The sequence below is a fragment of the Trichomycterus rosablanca genome, chromosome 2 (assembly GCF_030014385.1).
Source record: "Trichomycterus rosablanca isolate fTriRos1 chromosome 2, fTriRos1.hap1, whole genome shotgun sequence".
NCBI classification, from domain to species: Eukaryota; Metazoa; Chordata; class Actinopteri; order Siluriformes; family Trichomycteridae; genus Trichomycterus; species Trichomycterus rosablanca.
Genome location: NC_085989.1, coordinates 53,313,023 through 53,338,762, shown reverse-complemented (window position 1 = coordinate 53,338,762; position 25,740 = coordinate 53,313,023). Strand labels below are relative to the sequence as shown.

The following is a 25,740-nucleotide window of genomic DNA, read 5'->3' as shown; positions in this document are numbered from 1 at the left end:
CATGAATTCTTTTCTAATATACAATCTAGTGCACTATGTAGGGAACATGAATCTATTATCTTTTACACAATCTAGTGCACTATGTAGGGAACATTAATGTGTTTGTGATGCAAAGTTAGCTTAATAGCTCAATTAGCAGCTCCTTAAAGTTCTGTTATCACCCATAATCCTTTGGTGTGTGCAAGAGGTTTTCTTAGCTTTTTCTTGGGGTGTTGGTTCGGTGTCCGGGTCCGGGGGTACCTCCCTAAAATGAGTTTTTCCAACTTGGGATGTCTGTGATGGGGCTCCAACACTGAGCGGCAGCTTAATGGAGTGCAGAAGATAATTCAGGATCTACAGACTCTGTACAGCCACTAAAATCTTGTAGCTCAAGTAAATGTTTTATTATTCACTTACCTTAATGCTACATCATACATCAAATACATCAATATTACATCAATTATTCATAATAAGAGACAAAACGTACAACATGTATGATTACTAAACATGGCATTACAGAACACGTCCTTGTTCCACCATTATGGCATTAAACACCCAAAAATTATTATAGTGCTGCTACTTAATTCATGTTGCACCATGATGACCTTTGTCACCAGACATGAAGTCGATCTAGAAGTGAATGACCAGTAAAAACTTCTACAAACTTTGTTTTGTCTAGCTTGGTAACATCACTGACTAATTTATAGATAAAAATTCCCTCACTGTGAGCACTGATAAGGTTTTCATTAAGTGTGAATGCGCTGGTGTATTTTGAGATCACTCTGCTGATTAAAACTCTTCCCACACTGTGAGCACTGATACGGTTTCGCTCCAGAGTGAATGCGCTGGTGGATTTTGAGATAAATCAAGTGATAAAAGCTCTTTCCACACTGTGAGCACTGATACGGTTTTTCTTTAGTGTGAATGCGCTGGTGTATTTTGAGAACACTCTGTTGACTAAAACTCTAAGTACACTGTGAGAACTGATACGATTTCCTTCCAGTGTGAATGCGCTGGTGTCTTTTAAGATCACTTTGACGATAAAAGCTCTTTTCACACTGTGCGCACTGATACAGTTTCTCTCCAGTGTGAATGCGCTGGTGTATTTTGAGATGTATCTGTCGATTAAAACTCCTCCCACACTGTGAGCACTGATACGGTTTCTCTCCGGTGTGAATGCGCTGGTGTATTTTGAGAGCACTCTGATAATTAAAACTCTTCCCACACTGTGAGCACTGATACGGTTTCTCTCCAGTGTGAATGCGCTGGTGTACTTTGAGATAATTTTGTTGATTAAACCTCTTTCCACACTGTGAGCACTGATACGGTTTCTCTCCAGTGTGAATGCGCTGGTGTCTGTTGAGATCACTCGAAGAACTAAAGCTCTTCCCACACTGTGAGCACTGATACGGTTTCTCTCCAGTGTGAATGCGCTGGTGGACGTTGAGATCACTCGAAGAACTAAAACTCTTCCCACACTGTGAGCACTGAAACGATTTCTCTCCAGTGTGAATGCGCTGGTGGACGTTGAGATGACTCTGTTGACTAAAACTCTTCCCACACTGTGAGCACTGATACGGTTTCTCTCCAGTGTGAATGCGCTGGTGTTTTTTAAGAGCACTCTGACGATTAAAGCTCTTCCCACACTGTGAGCACTGATACGGTTTCTCTCCAGTGTGAATGCGCTGGTGTATTTTGAGATGACTCTGTTGATTAAAACTCTTCCCACACTGTGAGCACTGATACGGTTTCTCTCCAGTGTGAATGCGCTGGTGCACTTTAAGAGCACCTACAGAACTAAAGCTCTTCCCACACTGTGAGCACTGATCTGGTTTATCTCCAGTGTGAATGTGCTGGTGTTTTTTAAGAGCACTGGGAGAACTAAAACTCTTTTCACAATGTGAGCACTGATATGGTTTCTCTCCAGTGTGAATGTGCTGGTGTATTTTAAGTGCACTGGGAGAACTAAAGCTCTTCCCACACTGTGAGCAGACGTTCCTTCTGTTCTGTTCTCTGGTGAGAGAGCTGTTAATGCTGACAGCACCAGAGGACGTCTGCTGATCACTGGAGCTTCTAGTGGGCGTCAGATCCTCATGTTCAGTCTTAATCTTCACTAGGGTCTCATATTTGACACTGTGGGGGGTCTTGATGTGTTTGTGGAGATGATTTTGGGTTGTACAGGAACGTGGACTCGAGGAGCAGCAGAAATCCTTGTTCAATCCTGAAGAAGAGAAACACAAGCTGCTCTTGTAACACCATCAATTACAAACATCACAATAAACACAGAGCAGATCAAATGATTTTCAAAGCTAAAAGTGAAGAGGAGCAAAGACACGGTACTGAGTGAGTATAGAGTGAGATAAAGAGGAAATAACCTCAGCACTTTTACTTTCAATATAGCTACAGAACATATTCACTCTTTTACACGCCTCAGTTATTTACTGGATTATATTATTAATATTATAAATATCATTATTATTATTATCATTACTGATGATAGAAACATTCTGACAGATGAACCATTAATAAATAAAACAGGTTTCATTGCTCAAGATTTGAAACATTCTTACTGAGATCATCTTCATCTTCAGGTTCCTCCTTCTTCTGAGGCAGGACACCTCCAAGTGATTGGTACACTGAGGAGAGGTGTCTATCAGAGGTGATGAGTTCCAGAGGGATTAATGATACTTCACCTGAAATGACATCAACATGTGAAGAAAAAAATGTCTTTTAATTACAAATGAATCCAAATCACATCATTCTATTATTTCCACTGATTACTGACCCCAATACTGACCCCACTGTTCTGTACCACACTGTCTGGTGGAACAGCGGTATATTGTTCCACATGTACTTACAGCAGAAACTTTCATCTTCATCCTTTTTTATTAGTTTCTTCTGGAATCCTTCATCTTCTAGATCCACGGGGGCGACGTGTCCCTCTTCTGCTGACTGCATTATTAAAGATCTAATAGACACTCAAACAGACGTGGATGGATAGACGGATAGTACACCACATATTCCCACAGTGCAACAGGTCAAAACATTAAAACCACCTCCTTGTTTCTACACTCACTGTCCATTTTATCAGCTTCACTTACCATATAGAAGCACTTTGTAGTTCTACAATTACTGACTGTACTCCATCTGTTTCTCTACATGCTTTGTTACCCCCTTTCATGCTGTTCTTCAATAGTCAGGACCCCCACAGAGCAGGTATTATTTTCACTGTCCACTCTATCAGACAGTCCTAGCTAGTTGGTCCCCTTTGTGGGTGGCATGGTGGCTTAGTGTGTAGCACTGTGGCCTCACAGCAAGAAGGTCCTGGGTTCGAACCCCAGGTGGGACGGTCCGGGTCCTTTCTGTGTGGAGTTTGCATGTTCTCCCCGTGTCCGTGTGGGCCTTTTCTTTTAGCTCTCGTGGAGACAGGACGCACTTTTCCCTCCTCCTCCCTTATCTACCCTGCTTGGCTTCTCCTGTATTGTCTTGTCTCGTCACTCTGCTCTACAGAGATTTTTCTCAGCACTGCTCTTCAAAGAACAAATTATGGAATTGGTTAAATGGTCTCTGAATGCTATTGACACCATCTTCTTATCGAGAAGTTCGGGTTCGGGGGAACCCACATGCCCCGACGGAACGCTGATGGCAGGATACGCGATGGACTCGTGGGGGAAGTGGGGAGTCGTGTGCTTGGCACCTCTTTCGTTGGAGGACGTTGAGGATGTTTTTCTATTCGGAACTTTGATCGTGGGGTTTGTGCTGATTGGATTAGGCGGTACCCTGCTGTATCGGGAAATTAAAAGAGTTGGGTCAGTTGTCAAAGGTCCCCATAAACTGCCCAACCTGATTGAGATGGTGGGTAGAGCCGTGGGAACTCAGACTGTGAACTTGAATCGGAGTATGGATTCCATCTTGGAAAGGATAGCGGCTCTGCGAAATGAGATGAACCAGAGATGCATAAATTCTGACAGTCTGTGTTAAATTTTTCTCAGACAAAACAAGAAGATTTCTGCTTTTGGCTCCCCTGTTATCAGCAACGGCCTTGTGATAAGTAAATACCTCCGGAAGATCTGCTGCTACGCGCTGTTATAGCTGCGAATCGCCAGATGGCGGCCTCCCATAGTGGTTACTTTTCATCATCACATCCCTACCCGTGGCTTGTTGTGTGATTATGTTATGTTATGTTCATATGTGCTTGTGTGCTGTAAGGGGCTTTTTTTCATGTTACCATAATGTGCTCCTTGAGGAACACAATCTGGTTGCTGGTTTTTTTTTTATCTCCTACTTTTTCCCAATATGTTCATTATTTCTTGCTTCTTATCCTGTCTTCCTGTCCTGTCCCCCCCCTTGTCATATTGAATGTTCTGGACGGGTTGATGGCCAATTTCGCTGTAATTGTACTCGTGCAATTTATAGTGACAATAAAGTTAAAGTTGAGTTGAGTTGAGTTGAGTTGAGTTTCCTCCGGGAGCTCCAGTTTCCTCCCACAGTCCAAAAACATGCAAGTGAGATGAATTATAGATACTAAATTGTCCATGACTGTGTTTGATATAACCTTGTAAATCAAATAAACTTGTGTGATGAATAACTACCGTTCCTGTCATGAATGTAACCAATGTGTAAAAACATGACGTTAAAATCCTAATAAACAAACAAACAAACAAGTTGTTCCACCTTGTAGATGTAAAGTCAGAGACGATCGCTCATCTATTGCTGCTGTTTGAGTCGCTCATCTTCTAGACCTTCATCAGTGGTCACATGACGCTTTTTGGTTGGTGGACTATTTTCAGTCCAGCAGTGACAGTGAGGTGTTTAAAAACTCCAGCAGCGCTGCTGTGTCTGATCTGCTCATACCAGCACAACACACACTAACACACCACCACCATGTCAGTGTCACTGCAGTACTGAGAATGATCCACCACCTAAATAATACCTGCTCTGTGGTGGTCCTGACTATTGAAGAACAGGGTGAAAGGGGGGTAACAAAGCATGTAGAGAAACAGATGGACTACAGTCAGTAATTGTAGAACTACAAAGTGCTTGTATATAATAAGTGGAGCTGATAACATGGACAGTAAGTGGTTTAATGTTATGGCTGGTGGGTATAATTGCTGTCTGCTCTTATTTATGGATGTGAAATTGTAAATGGACTCTTATTGATCATTAAAGCTAAAAGAATGTAAAGTGCTCGTATGAGAACAAAATAAAACAAAAGTAAATAATTTACTGTGTTTGTATAAATCTGTAAAAATAACCTGTAAACAAAGCTAAACACCACGTGTCTACAAAACTGTACATACTGTAAACAACGCTAAAAGAACTCGAGGTTTTAATATGAAACAAAGTTAAAATAACTTGATTTATTTCTCTTTTTTTACAATAAGCGTTAAACTGAAAACTAAATAATACATTTAGCTGAATCAGCTGAGGTGAATCGGTTCATTAGCACTGAATCATGTGTGATGCTAACAGTTAGCAGCTGCTGTGTTTAATCTACTTAAATCCTCAAAGTGTTTTTATTATGAACTTTTGTTGTATTATTATTAAGAATGTAGTTAATAATGAAAGTGTAATAAAAATAAATAAATATAAACTTACACAGTCACTTAAAGACGAACACGTTAGCTTCTGTTTCTTCCTCTTGTTGTTTGAACTGAGCTGGTTGATCCACAATGTTTAGGTTTATTCTCACCCCTACTGGACAGAAGTGTAACAGCAGCAAGAAGGTCCTGGGTTCGATTCTCTAGGCCAGCTGAGACACTGCTCCATGCTCTTGTGACTCCTCTCTGATCTATGTGCTTCCCTCCAGGTCACTTTGTCTCCTACAAATAGTTCAGAATTCTGCTGCTCTTACTCTTATTCATACAAAGAGATCTGATCACATCCCCCCCCCCCCCCCTTCTTTAGCTCCTCATTAATAAACGTATTCAATATAACATTTAGCTTCTCACATTTAAATCACTTCATGGTTTAGGTCCTGTTTATTTGTTGGACCTTCTCGAGTGCTGCACTCCATCCCGGGATTTAAGGTCGTCAGATTCTGGTCTCCTGGTTGTTCCCAGGCTTAGGCTGAGTACAATAGACCACTGAAGTCGTGTCGTCATCATGTAGTCCACGCCATGTTGTTATGCTCATATTTGGTAACCCGGGTCTGATTTTTAATGGGAAAAATGAACGAAGATTTCGAAAATTGCCTCTCTCTTATCCTGTAGTCAGAAAAATGTTCCAAAGCTGTTACGTTTTGTTTTATGGAGATTCTTCTGTCTATTATCGAATACGAATATGAATTGCACATTGTACTTGTACACTGGCACAAAGAAATTGGAATACCCCCCCCCCCCCCCTGCAAGAAAAAAAAACAGCAAACCAAATCCAAGATGACCTCATAACATGCTGTGAAGCTAAAGTCTGTGTTGACAGATGAAACCATTGCTATCAGTGGTGTAGAGCCTGTATTTGTGTCTGTCTGCACATGTGCAAACGCTAAGACTCAGATTTCTGTCCATTGGAAAAACAGGATTGTGGTCACGTTAACCACAGTGATTCTTTCTCAGCTGGAAATTTGGGGTCTTCATACACCTTGCTTTAATGTACAGGGTTATAATAGCAGACATCCCAAGTGTCCCGGAAGTTCCGGGAGTCTCCTGCATATACATCGCGATGTATGGTGGCCGAGAAGTGCAAAACAAATTCACATTTCAGAAAACAAAATTACAAAAAAACAAAAACAACATTTACAACGAAAGCAAAAACAAATTTACAAGTGTTTGGGTACCCAAAACATTGTTTATTAGGGACGGAACATTTGATACCGAGGCTTTGAAGCTTAGATTCAATGTGAGATAAAACACAGCACCAAAGCTTCATCAGTCCCAGACATTCCTGCTTTAATATAAGCTCCGATACACTGAGTCAAGTGTTACAAAAGTGAAACAAGCTTCAAAGCCTCGGTATCAAATGTTCCGTCCCTAATAAACAATGTTTTGTCCATTTTGTGTTAATTATTTTCATTATTCAACTGAATAAAATGATTTCCACAAACTAGACAAAACCTTGTTTATCGTTACCATCACAAACTCCGTTCACTTTACCGCTGACAAACAGTTTGATTGACAGCAGGTAAGCAACACGCACTTCCGGTTTATTGTACCTACCCTTTCCGTCAGGAATGTGCGGCCAAGAAGTTCAAAACAAACACATACACACACACACGCAGGTGACACAGACTTTTTTGTAGTGCACTATGTAGGGAACAAAAATCAATTATCTAATATACTGTCTGGTGCACTATGTAAGGAACACAAATGATCATCTAATTATACATTTTAGTGCACTATGTAGTGAACATGAACGCATTATCTAATTCACTATCTAATAATAATAATAATAATAGAGTCCATCCTTACATCATCCATCACCATCTGGTTTGGTTCCTCAACATCACATGAACGAGCCAAACTCCAGCGTATAATCAGGACAGCGGAGAGGATCATTGGCTGTAGTCTGCCAACGCTTCAGGACATCTACAACAGCAGAGTGCTGAAGCGCGCCGGCAAAATTAAAGCAGACCCCTCTCATCCTGGACATCACCTTTTTCAAACTCTTCCATCTGGCAGAAGACTCAGGACAATAAAAACAAACACATCAAGACACGCTAACAGCTTTTTCCCCAGAGCTGTAACACTTTTTAACCAAAATTGTTCTCTTGGGTAAATGTTGGTAAATACAGGTTAACAGTCCGTGTGCTGTCGGGTCTGTTAAATATGTTCTATGTTACATGTCATACATGTGTATTAATCTGTACTGTAATGTGTATTGTTTGTACTACTATGTGGACTGTTGTGTGTATCATTGAGTGTATCACCAAAGCAAATTCCTCGTATGTGTAACATACCTGGCGAAATAAAGTGATTCTGATTCTGATCTAGTGCACTATGTAGTGAACATGAATGCGTTATCTAATTCACTATCTAGTGCACTATGTAGGGAACATAAATCCTTGATCTGATATACAATCTAGTGCACTGTGTAGGGAACATAAACCAATTGTCTAATTCACTATCTAGTGCACTACGTACGAAAACATGAATTCATATCTAAAACACTATCTAGTGCACTATGTAGGGAATCTAAATTAATTAACTAATACGCTACCTTAAGCATTATGTAAGAAACATAAGTCTATTATCTAGTACACTATCTAGTGCACTAAGTAAGGAACATAAATTATTTTCTAATACACAATCTAGTGCACTGTATAGGGAACATACATCTATTATATTTCACACTATCTAGTGCACTATGTGGGAAACATTAATTTATTATCTTTCACACTATCTAGTGCACTATGTAGGAAACATTAATCTATTATCTTTCACACTATCTAGTGCACTATGTAGGGAACATAAATCCATTATCTGATGTACAATTTAGTGCACTTTGTAGGGAACCTAAATTAATCAACTAATACACTACCTAAATCATTATGTAAGAAACATAAGTCTATTATCCAGTACACTATCTAGTGCACTATGTAAGGAAAATTAATGTGTTTGTGACACGAACAGTTAGCTTAGTAGCTCAGTTCGCAGCTCGATGCCCGATAGTCGGAGGAGATTTTACATAAAATGTAAAGAAACATGAATAATCTCAAATAAATGTTTTATTATTCACTTACCTTAGTGCTACATCATACATCAAATACATCAATATTACATCAACTATTCATAATAAGAGACAAAACATCAATTGATCATTAAAACTCTTCCCACAGTGTAAGCACTGATACGGTTTTCATCAAGTGTGAATGCGCTGGTGTCTTTTGAGAAAACTCTGTTGACTAAAACTCTTCCCACACTGTGAGCACTGATACGGTTTCTCTCCAGTGTGAAGGCGCTGGTGAAGTTCAAGATTATATTCTGAACTAAAACGCTTTCTACATTTTAAGCAATAAAATGGTTTCCCTCCAGTGTGAATGCGCTGGTGGATGTTGAGATCACTCTGCTGAGTAAAACTGTTCCCACACTGTGAGCACTGAAACGGTTTCACTCCAGAGTGAATGCGCTGGTGGATTGTGAGATAAATCAGGTGATAAAAACTCTTCCCACATTGTGAGAACTGATGCGGTTTCTCTCCTGTGTGAATGCGCTTGTGAAGTTTGAGATCATGTTCTGAATTAAAACTTTTCCCACATTCAAAGCAATGATAAAGTTTCTTTTCAGTGTGAATGTGCTGGTGAGTTTTGAGATGACTCAGTTGATTAAAATTCTTACCACATAATGAGCACACATACGGTTTCTCTCCAGTGTGAATGTGCTGGTGAATTTTGAGATTAGTCTGATGAGTAAAACTATTTCCACACTGAGAGCACTGATACGGTTTCTCTCCTGTGAGAATGCGCTGGTGAAGCTTAAGATGATATTCTGAATTAAAACTCTTCCCACATTCTAAGCAATGATAAGGTTTTTCTCCAGTGTGAATGCGCTGGTGAATTTTAAGATTACACTGTTGACTAAAACCCTTCCCACATTGTGAGCACATATACGATTTCTCTCCAGTGTGAATGCGCCGGTGGATTTTGGGATCACACTGACGATTAAAGCTCTTTTCACACAGTGAGCACTGATACGGTTTCTCTCCGGTGTGAATGCGCTGGTGTATGTTGAGATAACTATGTTGATTAAAGCTCTTCAAACACTGTGAGCACTGATACGGTTTCTCTCCAGTGTGAATGCGCTGGTGTTCTTTAAGATCACTGTGCTGAATAAAGCTCTTCCCACACTGTAAGCACTGATATGATTTCTCTCCAGTGTGAATGCGCTGGTGTTTTTTAAGAGCACTCAAAGAACTAAAGCTCTTTCCACACTGTGAGCACTGATCTGGTTTATCTCCAGTGTGAATGCGCTGGTGTATTTTAAGAACACTCTGAGACCTAAAGCTCTTCCCTCACTGTGCGCACTGATACGGTTTCTCTCCAGTGTGAATGCGCTGGTGTCTTTTGAGAGCACTCGAATAACTAAAGCTCCTTCCACACTGAGAGCACTGATACGGTTTCTCTCCAGTGTGAATGCGCTGGTGTATTCTGAGAGCACTCTGAGAACTAAAGCTCTTCCCACACTGTGAGCACTGATACGGTTTCTCTCCAGTGTGAATGCGCTGGTGCATTTTAAGAGCACTGGGATAACTAAAGCTCTTCCCACACTGTGAGCAGACGTTCCTTCTGTTCTGTTCTCTGGTGAGAGAGCTGTTAATGCTGACAGCACCAGAGGACGTCTGCTGATCACTGGAGCTTCTGGTGGGCGTCAGATCCTCATGTTCAGTCTTAATCTTCACCAGGGTCTCATATTTGACACTGTGGGGGGTCTTGATGTGTTTGTGGAGATGATTTTGGGTTGTACAGGAACGTGGACTCGAGGAGCAGCAGAAATCCTTGTTCAATCCTGAAGAAGAAAAACACAAGCTGCTCTTGTAACACAATCAATTACAAACATCACAATAAACACAGAGCAGATCAAATGATTTTCAAAGCTAAAAGTGAAGAGGAGCAAAGACACGGTACTGAGTGAGTATAGAGTGAGATAAAGAGTAAATAACCTCAGCACTTTTACTTTCAATATAGCAACAGAACATATTCACTCTTTTACACGCCTCAGTTATTTACTGGATTATATTATTAATATTATAAATATCATTATTATTATTATCATTACTGATGATAGAAACATTCTGACAGATGAACCATTAATAAATAAAACAGGTTTCATTGCTCAAGATTTGAAACATTCTTACTGAGATCATCTTCTATTATTTACACTTAATACTGACCCCACTACACTCTACCACACTGTCTGGTGGAACAGCGGTATATTGTTCCACATGTACTTACAGCAGAAACTTTCATCTTCATCTTCCTCCTTTTTTATTAGTTTCTTCTGGAATCCTTCATCTTCTAGATCCACGGGGGCGACGTGTCCCTCTTCTGCTGACTGCATTATTAAAGATCTAATAGACACACAAACAGACGTGGATGGATAGACGGATAGTACACCACATATTCCCACAGTGCAACAGGTCAAAGACTATTTGCATATCAGCCAAACTCTCACTGTCCACTTAATCAGCTCCACTTAACAATTCAAATATTTTGAATCACGTCACGTCACATTAACACAGGTGTGAAATCTCAGGTGCATAGTCCCTCACAGTTGCAATACACATTAATACCGAGAGAGATTTCAGGAGTCATTGTTACGGCTGTGTACATCCCACCACTGGCTGATATGAACTTGGCATTTGGGAAACTGTACGAGACTATTAACAAGCAGGAAACTAGAAAAGCAAACTTTAGCAAAAATGCACCAAAGTTTTTCGGTCACCCTAGCTACCAAACAAGCTGGGATATGTAAAGAAAGAATTTTATTTTTACTGTTTATGTACATATATGACAAATAAAGTAATAAAGTATATCTTTTGTAAAAGGTGCTGGCAACATTTAGTGCAAAAAAGTTACATATATACATAAAAACTGAAAGGAGCTCGCAACACGACAGCCATACTCGGCGCCATCTTGGATCTATCTATATATACTTACCATACAGAAGCACTTTGTAGTTCTACAATTACTGACTGCAGTGCATCTGCATGCTTTGTTTACCTGCTTTCACACCGTTCTTCAATGGTCAGGACCCCCACAGAGCAGGTATTATTTAGGTGGTGGATGATTCTCAGCACTACAGTGACACTGACATGGTGGTAGTGTGTTAGTGTGTTGTACTGGTATGAGGTTTTAAATACAGTGTCCACTCACTGTCCACTCTATTAGACACTCCTGCCTAGTTGCTCCACCTTGTAGGTGTAAAGTCAGAGACGATCGCTCATCTATTGCTGCTGTTTGAGTCGCTCATCTTCTAGACCTTCATCAATGGTCACAGGACGCTGCCCACTGGGCGCTGTTGGCTGCATATTTTTGGTTGGTGGACGATTATCAGTCCAGCAGTGACAGTAAGGTGTTTAAAAACTCCAGCAGCACTGCTGTGTCTGATCCACCCATACCAGCACAACACACACTAGCACACCACCACCATGTCAGTGTCACTGCAGTGCTGAGAATGATCCACCACCTAAATAATACCTGCTCTGTGGTGGTCCTGACCATTAAAGAACAGCATGAAAGGAGGTAACAAAGCATGCAGAGAAACAGATGGACTACAGTCAGTAATTGTAGAACTACAAAGTGCTTGTATATAATAAGGGGAGCTGATAACATGGACAGTAAGTGGTTTAATCTTATGGCTGGTGGGTATAATTGCTGTCTGCTCTTATTTATGGATGTGAAATTGTAAATTGACTTTGTAAATTGGAAAACTTTCCGTCATTGGAAATCTTGTGAATCGTACCAGCTGCTTCAACTCAATTACTCAAATCTGAGTGAAAAATCCCGTCTCAACAATGCATGCAGTGGATATAGCAGTGGAGAAAGAGACTTCTCCTAAAGTCATGTGATGAAATATGATTTTTCCAATAGATTACGAAATAGATTCAGTATCCTGGAATTGGTTCACAGAAAAGACTTAATATAAAAGTTAATTCCTAATATAAGCTGACTTACAATAGAAAGAATGAAATTTTAATATTAATATACAGTATAAAAAGTTTCTAAAGGGCACAAACACATTTAGAACACACATACAGTGAGGAAAATAAGTATTTGATACAAAGAATGGAGAGGCCTGTAATTTTTATCGTAGGGACACTTCAACTGTGAGAGACAGAATCTAAACTAAATCCAGATAATCACATTGTATGATTTTTAAATATTTAATTTGCATTTTATTGCATGAAATAAGTATTTGATCACCTACCAACCAGCAAGAATTCTGGCTCTCAAAGAGCTGTTAGTTTTCCGTTAGTTAAGAAGCTTCTCCTATTCTGCACTCATTACCTGAGGAAGCTGAAACTCAATGTTTCCCAGCGACAGCCCCGAAACCTGAAAGATCTGGAGAAGATCTGTATGGAGGAGCCAAAATCCCTGCTGCAGTGTGTGCAAACTTGGTGAAGAACTACAGGAAACATCTGACCTCTGTAAAAGTTTCTGTACCAAATATTAAGTTCTGGTTTGGTGTCCGGGGGTACCTCCCTAAAATGAGTTTTTCCAACTTGGGATGTCTGTGATGGGGCTCCAACACTGAGCGGTAACTTAATGTAGTGCAGAAGATAATTCAGGATCTACAGACTCTCTACAGCCACTAAAATCTTGTATTAGTTTGTGATATTCAGACATTCTATTGGACCGTGTTAAAAAGTTAGCTGCATTAGCTGCACTTTATGAAACAGTATCTGGAGAGATCAGCAGAGAAAGTAACTGATCATTCAGAAAAGCCGGGATTCCTGTGATGCTCGATACTCAGAAGAGATTTTATATAAAATGTAAAGAAACATAAATAATCTCAAGTAAATGTTTTATTATTCACTTACCATAGTGCTACATCATACATCAAATACATCAATATTACATCAAATATTCATAATAAGAGACAAAACGTCATTTGATCATTAAAACTCTTCCCACAGTGTGAGAACTGATGCGGTTTTCATCAAGTGTGAATGCGCTGGTGTATTTTGAGATCACTCTGCTGATTAAAACTCTTCCCACACTGTGAGCACTGAAACGGTTTCGCTCCAGAGTGAATGCGCTGGTGGATTTTGAGATAAACCAGGTGATAAAAACTCTTCCCACACTGTGAGCACTGATACGGTTTCTCTTCAGTGTGAATGCGCTGGTGTCTTTTAAGAACACTCTGTTGACTAAAAGTCTTAGTACACTGTAAGAACTGACATGATTTCTTTCCAGTGTGAATGCGCTGGTGCTCGTTAAGCTCACTGTAGTGATTTAAACTCTTCCCACACTGTAAGCAATGATAAGGTTTCTCTTCAGTGTGAATGCGCTGGTGCCTCTTAAGATCACTCTGTTGACTAAAACGCCTCCCACATTGTGAGCACTGAAACGGTTTCTCTCCAGTGTGAATGCGCCGGTGGATTTGGAGAGCACTCTGTTTAATAAAACTCTTCCCACACTGTGAGCACTGATACGGTTTTACTCCAGTGTGAATGTGCTAGTGTATTATGAGATTACTCTGATGATTAAAACTCTTCCCACACTGTGAGCACTGATACGGTTTCTATCCAGTGTGAATGCGCTGGTGTTCTTTAAGATCACTGTGCTGAATAAAGCTCTTCCCACACTGTGAGCACTGATACGGTTTCTCTCCAGTGTGAATGCGCTGGTGTCTTTTGAGATAACTCTGTTGATTAAAACTCTTTCCACACTGTGAGCACTGATACGGTTTCTCTCCAGTGTGTATGCGCTGGTGTTTTTTAAGAGCACTCTGAGAACTAAAGCTCTTCCCACACTGTGAGCACTGATACGGTTTCTCTCCAGTGTGAATACGCTGGTGTATTTTAAGATTACTGGGAGAACTAAAGCTCTTCCCACATTGTGAGCACTGATACGGTTTCTCTCCCGTGTAAATGCGCTGGTGTATTTTAAGAGTACTGGGAGAACTAAAGCTCTTCCCACACTGTGAGCACTGATACGGTTTCTCTCCAGTGTGAATGCGCTGGTGGCTCTTGAGATGACTCTGTTGATTAAAACTCTTTCCACACTGTGAGCACTGATACGGTTTCTCTCCAGTGTGAATGCGCTGGTGTTTTTTAAGAGCACTCTGAGAACTTAAGCTCTTCCCACACTGTGAGCACTGATACGGTTTCTCTCCAGTGTGAATGCGCTGGTGTTTGTTGAGATCACTCTGAGAACTAAAGCTCTTCCCACATTGTGAGCACTGATACGGTTTCTCTCCAGTGTGAATGCGCTGGTCTTTGTTGAGATCACTCTGAGAACTAAAGCTCTTCCCACATTGTGAGCACTGATACGGTTTCTCTCCAGTGTGAATGCGCTGGTGTTTGTTGAGATCACTCTGAGAACTAAAACTCTTCCCACATTGTGAGCACTGATACGGTTTCTCTCCAGTGTGAATGCGCTGGTGTTTGTTGAGATCACTCTGAGAACTAAAGCTCTTCCCACACTGTGAGCACTGATACGGTTTCTCTCCGGTGTGAATGCGCTGGTGTATATTGAGACGACGCTGACGATTAAAACTCTTCCCACACTGTGAGCACTGATACGGTTTCTCTCCAGGGTGAATGCGCTGGTGTATATTGAGATAACGCTGACGATTAAAGCTCCTCCCACACTGTGAGCACTGATACGGTTTCTCTCCAGTGTGAATGCGCTGGTGAATTTTAAGAGCACTGGGAGAACTAAAGCTCTTCCCACACTGTGAGCAGACGTTCCTTCTGTTCTGTTCTCTGGTGAGAGAGCTGTTAATGCTGACAGCACCAGAGGACGTCTGCTGATCACTGGAGCTTCTGGTGGGCGTCAGATCCTCATGTTCAGTCTCAATCTTCACCAGGGTCTCATATTTGACACTGTGGGGGGTCTTGATGTGTTTGTGGAGATGATTTTGGGTTGTACAGGAACGTGGACTCGAGGAGCAGCAGAAATCCTTGTTCAATCCTGAAGAAGAGAAACACAAGCTGCTCTTGTAACACAATTACTAACATCACATATTCAGTCAGTGTATGATGGTTATTATGGTTATCTGTGCTGGTGGTGGAAACAATTCTGACAGATGAATCCATATTAAATAAAACACGTTCTTACTGAGATCATCTTCATCTTCAGGTTCCTCCTTCTTCTGAGGCAGGACACCTCCAAGTGATTGGTACACTGAGGAGAGGTGTCTATCAGAGGTGATGAGTTCCAGAGGGATTAATGATACTTCACCTGAAATGACATCAACATGTGAAGAAGAAACTCTTTTAATTACAAATGAATCCGAATCACATCGTTCTATTATTTCCACTAATTACTGACCCCAATACTGACCCCACTACACTCTACCACACTGTCTGGTGGAACAGCGGTATATTGTTCCACACGTACTTACAGCAGAAACTTTCATCTTCATCTTCCTCCTTTTTTATTAGTTTCTTCTGGAATCCTTCATCTTCTAGATCCACGGGGGCGACGTGTCCCTCTTCTGCTGACTGCATTATTACAGATCTAATAGACACACAAACAGACGTGGATGGATAGACGGATAGTACACCACATATTCCCACAGTGCAACAGGTCAAAAACACAACATTAAAACCACTTACTGTCCATGTTATCAGCTCAACTTACCATATAGAAGCACTTTGTAGTTCTACAATTACTGACTGTAGTCCATCTGTTTCTCTACATGCTTTGTTTCACCCTGTTCTTCAATGGTCAGGACCACCACAGAGCAGGTATTATTTAGGTGGTGGATCATTCTCAGCACTGCAGTGACACTGACATGGTGGTGGTGTGTTAGTGTGTGTTGTGTTGGTATGAGTGGATCAGACACAGCAGTGCTGCTGGAGGTTTTAAACACTGTGTCCACTCACTGTCCACTCTATTAGACACTCCTACCTAGCTGCTCCACCTTGTAGATGTAAAGTCAGAGACGATCGCTCATCTATTGCTGCTGTTTGAGTCGGTCATCTTCTAGACTTTTATCAGTGGTCACAGGACGCTATTTGGTTGGTGGACTATTCTCAGTCCAGCAGTGACAGTGAGGTGTTTAAAAACTCCAGCAGCACTGCTGTGTCTGATCCGCTCATACCAGCACAACACACATTAACACACCACCACCATGTCAGTATCACTGCAGTGCTGAGAATGATTCACCACCTAAATAATACCTGCTCTGTGGTGGTCCTGACCATTGAAGAACAGCATGAAAGGGGGTAACAAAGCATGTAGAGAAACAGATGGACTACAGTCAGTAATTGTAGAACTACAAAGTGCTTGTATATAATAAGTGGAGCTGATAACATGGACAGTAAGTGGTTTAATGTTATGGCTGGTGGGTATAATTGCTGTCTGCTCTTATTTATGGATGTGAAATTGTAAATTGAATCTTATTGATCATTAAAGATAAAAGAATGTAAAGTGCTCGTATGAGAACAAAATAAAACAAAAGTAAATAATTTACTGTGTTTGTATAAATCTGTAAAAATAACCTGTAAACAAAGCTAAACACCACGTGTCTACAAAACTGTACATACTGTAAACAACGCTAAAAGAACTCGAGGTTTTAATATGAAACAAAGTTAAAATAACTTGATTTATTTCTTTTTTTACAATAAGCGTTAAACTGAAAAATAAATAATACATTTAGCTGAATCAGCTGAGGTGAATCGGTTCATTAGCACTGAATCATGTGTGATGCTAACAGTTAGCAGCTGCTGTGTTCAATCTACTTAAATCCTCAAAGTGTTTTTATTATGAACTTTTGTTGTATTATTATTAAGAATGTAGTTAAGAATGAAAGTGTATTAAAAATAAATAAATATAAACTTACAGAATCACTTAAACACGAACACGTTAGCTTCTGTTTCTTCCTCTTGTTGTTGTTTGAACTGAGCTGGTTGATCCACAATGTTTAGGTTTATTCTCCCCCCTACTGGACAGAAGTGTAACAGCAGCAAGAAGGTCCTGGGTTCGATTCTCTAGGCCAGCTGAGACACTTGCTCCATGCTCTTGTGACTCCTCTCTGATCTATGTGCTAAAACAAAAAATAAATATGTTTTCAGTCTAGACTTAAACATTGAGACTGTGTCCGAATCCCGAACAGAGGCAGGAAGATTATTCCAAAGTTGTGGAGCTTTGTAAGAAAATGCTCTTCCACCAGCTGTGGTCTTTTTAATTTGAGGAACTATAAGTAACCCTGCATCTTGTGGACGTGCTGGGTTGTAGTGATTAATAAGTTCACTCAGATACTGTGGTACAGACCATGTAGCGCTTTATAGGTTAGTAAAAGTATTTTGTAATCAATGCGGAATTTAACTGGCAGCCAGTGTAGAGATGATAGAACAGGACTGATATGATCAAATGTTTTAGTTCTAGTTAGCACTCGAGCTGCTGCATTTTGTTTATGGATCTACCAGATCGGTTCATTGCCTCTCTCTTATCCTGTAGTCAGAAAAAAAATGTTCCAAAGCTGTTACGTTTTGTTTTATGGAGATTCTTCTGTCTATTATCGAATACGAATATGAATTGCACATTGTACTTGTACACTGGCACAACGAAATTGGAATACCAACCCCCCACCCCCACCTGCAAGAAAAAAAAAAACAGCAAACCAAATCCAAGATGACCTCATAACATGCTGTGAAGCTAAAGTCTGTGTTGACAGATGAAACCATTCATTTCAGTGGTGTAGAACCTGTATGTGTGTCTGTCTGCACATGTGCAAACGCTAAGACTCAGATTTCTGTCCATTGGAAAAACAGGATTGCGGTCACGTTAACCACAGTGATTCTTTCTCAGCTGGAAATTTGGGGTCTTCATACACCTTGCTTTAATGTACAGGGTTATGATGGCAGACATCCCAAGTGTCCCGGAAGTTCCGGAAGTCTCCCACATATACATAGCAACTGCCTGATGCCCCCAAGTCAGATAGAATCTAGAACGAGCGGCCAAGAGCGACACACACACACACACATGTGCACGCAGGCAACACAGACTTTTATCTAGCGCACTGTGTAGGGAACATAAATTAATTACCTAATATACTGTCTAATGCACTATGTAGGGAACATAAATCTAAGATTGAATATACTATCTAGTGCACTATGTAAGGAACATAAATCAATTATCTAATATACTGTCTAGTGCACTATGTAGGGAAAATTTAATGCGTTATCTAATACACTGTCTAGTGCACTATGTAAGGAACATAAATCAATTATCTAGTTATACTTTCTAGTGCATTATGTAGTGAACATGAATGCGTTATCTAATACACTATCTAGTGCACTATGTAAGGAACATAAATCAATTATCTAGTTATACTTTCTAGTGCACTATGTAGGGAACCTAAATTCGTTAAATACACTACCCAAAGCATTATGTAAGAAACATAAGTCTATTATCTAGTGCACTAAGTAAGAAACATAAATTCTTTTCTAATATACAATCTAGTGCACTTTGTAGGGAACATGAATCTATTATCTTTTACATTTACATTTTCAGGCGATGGTTCAGTGTCCGGGTCCGGGGGTACCTCCCTAAAATGAGTTTTTAAACACAGTGTCCACTTACTGTCCACTCTATTAGACACTCCTACCTAGTTGGGAAATCTGTGATGGGGCTCCAACACTGAGCGGTAACTTAATGAAGTGCAGAAGATAATTCAGGATCTACAGACTCTGTACAGCCACTAAAATCTTGTATTAGTTCGTGATATTCAGACATTCTATTGGACCATGTTAAAAAGTTAGCTGCATTAGCTGCACTTTATGAAACAGTATCTGGAGAGATCAGCAGAGAAAGTAACTGATCATTCAGAAAAGCCGGGATTCCTGTGATGCTCGATACCTGGAGGAGATTTTATATAAAATGTAAAGAAACATAAATAATCTCAAGTAAATGTTTTATTATTCACTTACCTTAGTGCTACATCATACATCAAAAACATCAATATTACATCAACTATTCATAATAAGAGACAAAACGTACAGCATGTATGATTACTAAACATGGCATTACAGAACACGTCCTTGTTCCACCATTATGGCATTAAACACCCAAAAATTATTATAGTGCTGCTACTTAATTCTTGTCGCACCATGATGACCTTTGTCACCAGACATGAAGTCGATCTAGAAGTGAATGACCAGTAAAAACTTCTGCAAACTTTGTTTTGTCTAGCTTGGTAACATCACTGACTAATTTATAGATAAAAATTCCCACACTGTGAGCACTGATAAGGTTTTCATTGAGTGTGAATGCGCTGGTGTCTTTTGAGAAAAGTCTGTTGACTGAAACTCTTTTCACACTGTGAGCACTGATCCGGTTTCTCTCCTGTGTGAATGCGCTGGTGAAGTTTAAGATTATATTCTGAATTAAAACGCTTTCTACATTTTAAGCAATGAAATGGTTTCCCTCCAGTGTGAATGCGCTGCAGCAGTTTCCCAGATGCCATTTTTTTGCGTTTTTTTTTTTGGTTTTTTTACTCAGTAACGGATGTAATTAAAAATGTAGCGAATTACAATTCTTAATACAAAACATACTTAAGTAAAAGCAAAATTACAGGTTGTAAAATCTACTTTAATAAAAAGTACAAGTACACAAAAAAACTACTCAATTACAGTAACGCGAGTAAATATGCCAGTGATAGCTCAGTGGTTAAGGTACTGGACTAGTAAACTGAAGGTTGCCAGTTCAAGCCCCGCCGCCACCAAGTTGCCACTGTTGGGTCCCTGAGCAAGGCCCTTAACCCTCAATTGCTCATTGTGTTCAGCTCATTGTGTAAGTCGCTTTGGATAAAAGCGTCTGCTAAATGCTGAAAATGTAAATGTAAATATAATTCGTTACTTTCCACCTTTCCAGAATACATCGGCGCACACACACAAGCTTTACAGTATTTTGTGTTCTTATCGTCTACGCCCAACCATAATACCAACGCTACATTTCACTGATCGCTCGCTCAATCGCTGGTACCATTAAACCCCTCGTCACTTCTTGCATGTGTTTTCGTGACAAGACATAGTTCGGGAGACCAGACAGACTCGTCTGAGATTGCTCCTGTCCTGGTGATAGATGATGTAGTGTGTGACCCCCTATCACCGATCGGTCGTGTAGTGTGAAAATCACAACAACTTAAAGGACTCCCGATTACAAGAGATCCAGTCGTGTAGTGTGAAAACAACAACCACTTTAAGGACTCCCGATTACAAGAGATCCAGTCGTGTAGTGTGAAAACAACAACCACTTTAAGGACTCCCGATTACAAGAGATCCAGTCGTGTAGTGTGAAAACAACAACGGCTTAAAGGACTCCCGATTACAAGAGATCCAGTCGTGTAGTGTAAAAACAACAACCACTTTAAGGACTCCCGATTACAAAGAGATCCAGTCGTGTAGTGTGAAAACAACAACGGCTTAAAGGACTCCCGATTACAAGAGATCCAGTCGTGTAGTGTGAAAACAACAACCACTTTAAGGACTCCCGATTACAAGAGATCCAGTCGTGTAGTGTGAAAACAACAACCTGTTTAAGGACTCCCGATTACAAGAGATCCAGTCGTGTAGTGTGAAAACAACAACCACTTTAAGGACTCCCGATTCCAAGAGATCCAGTCGTGTAGTGTGAAAACAACAACCACTTTAAGGACTCCCGATTACAAGAGATCCAGTCGTGTAGTGTGAAAACAACAACGGCTTAAAGGACTCCCGATTACAAGAGATCCAGTCGTGTAGTGTGAAAACAACAACCACTTTAAGGACTCCCGATTACAAGAGATCCAGTCGTGTAGTGTGAAAACAACAACCTGTTTAAGGACTCCCGATTACAAGAGATCCAGTCGTGTAGTGTGAAAACAACAACCACTTTAAGGACTCCCGATTCCAAGAGATCCAGTCGTGTAGTGTGAAAACAACAACCACTTTAAGGACTCCCGATTACAAGAGATCCAGTCGTGTAGTGTGAAAACAACAACGGCTTAAAGGACTCCCGATTACAAGAGATCCAGTCGTGTAGTGTGAAAACAACAACCACTTTAAGGACTCCCGATTACAAGCGATCCAGTCGTGTAGTGTGAAAAAAACAACCACTTTAAGGACTCCCGATTACAAGAGATCATGTCGTGTAGTGTGAAAACAACAACGGCTTAAAGGACTCCCGATTACAAGAGATCCAGTCGTGTAGTGTGAAAACAACAACGGCTTAAAGGACTCCCGATTACAAGAGATCCAGTCGTGTAATGTGAAAACAACAACCACTTTAAGGACTCCCGATTACAAGAGATCCAGTCGTGTAGTGTGAAAACAACAACCACTTTAAGGACTCCCGATTACAAGAGATCCAGTCGTGTAGTGTGAAAACAACAACCACTTTAAGGACTCCCGATTACAAGAGATCCAGTCGTGTAGTGTGAAAACAACAACGGCTTAAAGGACTCCCGATTACAAGAGATCCAGTCGTGTAGTGTGAAAACAACAACCACTTTAAGGACTCCCGATTACAAGAGATCCAGTCGTGTAGTGTGAAAACAACAACGGCTTAAAGGACTCCCGATTACAAGAGATCCAGTCGTGTAGTGTGAAAACAACAACCACTTTAAGGACTCCCGATTACAAGAGATCCAGTCGTGTAGTGTGAAAACAACAACCACTTTAAGGACTCCCGATTACAAGAGATCCAGTCGTGTAGTGTGAAAACAACAACGGCTTAAAGGACTCCCGATTACAAGAGATCATGTCGTGTAGTGTGAAAACAACAACGGCTTAAAGGACTCCCGATTACAAGAGATCCAGTCGTGTAGTGTGAAAACAACAACCACTTTAAGGACTCCCGATTACAAGAGATCCAGTCGTGTAGTGTAAAAACAACAACCACTTTAAGGACTCCCGATTACAAGAGATCCAGTCGTGTAGTGTGAAAACAACAACGGCTTAAAGGACTCCCGATTACAAGAGATCCAGTCGTGTAGTGTGAAAACAACAACCACTTTAAGGACTCCCGATTACAAGAGATCCAGTCGTGTAGTGTGAAAACAACAACGGTTTAAAGGACTCCCGAATACAAGAGATCCAGTCGTGTAGTGTGAAAACAACAACCACTTTAAGGACTCCCGATTACAAGAGATCCAGTCGTGTAGTGTGAAAACAACAACCACTTTAAGGACTCCTGATTACAAGAGATCCAGTCGTGTAGTGTGAAAACAACAACGGCTTAAAGGACTCCCGATTACAAGAGATCCAGTCGTGTAGTGTGAACTGTACGGTGATCTGAACCATTTGAAAGCTATTTTTCTGCTAATTCTAAATACAATAAAACAAACAATGAATGTGACCCTTCATCTCCACACCCCTGACCCTGACCCACAATCCCATTAGGAAAAGAACATTCAAAACCTGAAATACACAGTACTGGGGTGAGAGGGTGTGATTAGCAAACTGCATTTTAATCAAGATAAGAGTAACAATGTGAAGTCCAGTGCCTGAATACAGATATCACACAGTGTTTCATCATATAAAGATTATAGGCTATAACAGTCTCCACTTAATTCCAAATCCATCCCACAGCAGATAACAAAGTAATACATTCATCCATCTTTAGGTACCACTCCCACACACACACACCTACACACCCAATTAAAAGCAATTTATACGTCAGTCCATGATCAGAGCACATGCTCAGTGTGCTGGTGTCTTTTAGAAAAACTCTATCCAAATCTAAGCACTAAAAAGGTTTCTCTCTAGTGTGAATGCGCTGATGTCTTTAAAGATCACTCTGTTGATTAAAGCTCTTCCCACACTCTGAGCACTGATACGGTTTCTCTCCAGTGTGAATGCACTGGTGTCTTTTAAAATCCCCCTGATGATTAAAACTCCTTCCACACTCTGAGCACTGATACGGTTTCTCTCCTGTGTGAATGCGCTGGTGGGTTTTGAGATCACCGTGATAATTAAAGCTCTTCCCGCACTGTGAGCACTGGTACGGTTTCTCTCCCGTGTGAATGAGCTGGTGTCTTTTGAGATCACCGTGATAATTGAAGCGCTTCCCGCACTGTAAGCACTGATACGGTTTCTCTCCGGTGTGAATGTGCTGGTGAAGTTTAAGATTGTTTTCTGAATTAAAACTCTTTCCACATTCTAAGCAATGGAATGGTTTCCCTCCGGTGTGAATGCGCTGGTGAATTTTGAGAACATTCCGACGATTAAAGCACTTCCCACAGTGTGAGCACTGATGTGGTTTCTCTCCGGTGTGAATGCGCTGGTGGATGTTGACATGACTCTGTTGATTAAAGCTCTTCCCACACTGTGAGCACTGATACGGTTTCTCCCCAGTGTGAATGCGCCGGTGGATTTTAAGATGACACTGGGAGAAATAAAGCTCCTCCCACACTGTGAGCAGACGTTCCTTCTGTTCTGTTCTCTGGTGAGAGAGCTGTTAATGCTGACAGCACCAGAGGACGTCTGCTGATCACTGGAGCTTCTGGTGGGCGTCAGATCCTCATGTTCAGTCTTAATCTTCACCAGGGTCTCATATTTGACACTGTGGGGGGTCTTGATGTGTTTGTGGAGATGATTTTGGGTTGTACAGGAATGTGGACTCGAGGAGCAGCAGAAATCCTTGTTCAATCCTGAAGAAGAGAAACACAAGCTGCTCTTGTAACACAATTACTAACATCACATATTCAGTCAGTGTATGATGGTTATTATGGTTATCTGTGCTGGTGGTAGAAACAATTCTGACAGATGAATCCAAATTAAATAAAAGACGTTCTTACTGAGATCATCTTCAGGTTCCTCCTTCTTCTGAGGATGGAAAGCTCCATGCTGTTGGTACACTGAGGAGAGGTGTCTATCAGAGGTGTCGTGTTCCACAGGGATTAATGATACTTCATCTGAAATGTCGTTCATATGTTAAGAAGAAACTCAACAACTGGATGAAATTACAAATAAATAAACTTTCCATATCGTCCTATTCATTCCACTGATTACTGACCCCAATACTGACCCCACTCTTCTGTACCACACTGTCTGGTGGAACAGTGGTATATTGTTCCATATTTACTTACAGAAGAAATCTTCATCTTCTGATTCCTCCTTTTTTATTATTTTCTTAAGGAATCCTTCATCTTCAGTTCCTTCATCTTCTAGATCCACGGGGGCGACGTGTCCCTCTTCTGCTGACTGCATTATTAAAGATCTAATAGACACACAAACAGACGTGGATGGATAGACGGATAGTACACCACATATTCCCACAGTGCAACAGGTCAAAAACATAACATTAAAACCACTCACTGTCCATGTTATCAGCTCCACTTACCATATAGAAGCACTTTGTAGTTCTACAATTACTGACTGTAGTCCATCTGTTTCTCTACATGCTTTGTTACCCCCTTTCATGCTGTTCTTCAATAGTATTTATGTGCTGGTATGAGTGAATCTAAACACCTTACTGTCACTGCTGGACTGAGAATAGTCCACCAACCAAAAATAACCACCCAACAGCGCCCCGTGGGCAGCGTCCTGTGACCACTGATAAAAGTGTAGAAGATGACCGACTCAAACAGCAGCAAAAGATGAGCGATCGTCTCTGACTTTACATCTACAAGGTGGACCGACTAGGTAGGAGTGTCTAATAGAGTGGACAGTGAGTGGACACGGTGTTTAAAACCTCCAGCAGCACTGCTGTGTCTGATCCACTCATACCAGCACAACACACACTAACACACCAGCACCATGTCAGTGTCACTGTAGTGCTGAGAATGATCCACCACCTAAATAATACCTGCTCTGTGGTGGTGCTGACCATTGAAGAACAGGGTGAAAGGGGGCTAACAAAGCATGCAGAGAAACAGATGGACTACAGTCAGTAATTGTAGAACTACAAAGTGCTTGTATATAATAAGTGGAGCTGATAACATGGACAGTAAGTGGTTTAATCTTATGGCTGGTGGGTATAATTGCTGTCTGCTCTTATTTATGGATGTGAAATTGTAAATTGAATCTTATTGATCATTAAAGATAAAAGAATGTAAAGTGCTCGTATGAGAACAAAATAAAACAAAAGTAAATAATTTACTGTGTTTGTATAAATCTGTAAAAATAACCTGTAAACAAAGCTAAACACGACGTGTCTACAAAACTGTACATACT

General features: G+C 40.7%; 2 pseudogenes; one reads left to right on the top strand and one right to left on the bottom strand.

The window, feature by feature from the left end:
- Positions 1-25,740, top strand: part of LOC134334891 (uncharacterized) — a 759,100-nt pseudogene that overhangs the window by 74,854 nt on the left and 658,506 nt on the right.
- On the bottom strand, positions 393-24,495 carry LOC134300460 (zinc finger protein 850-like; annotated as a pseudogene).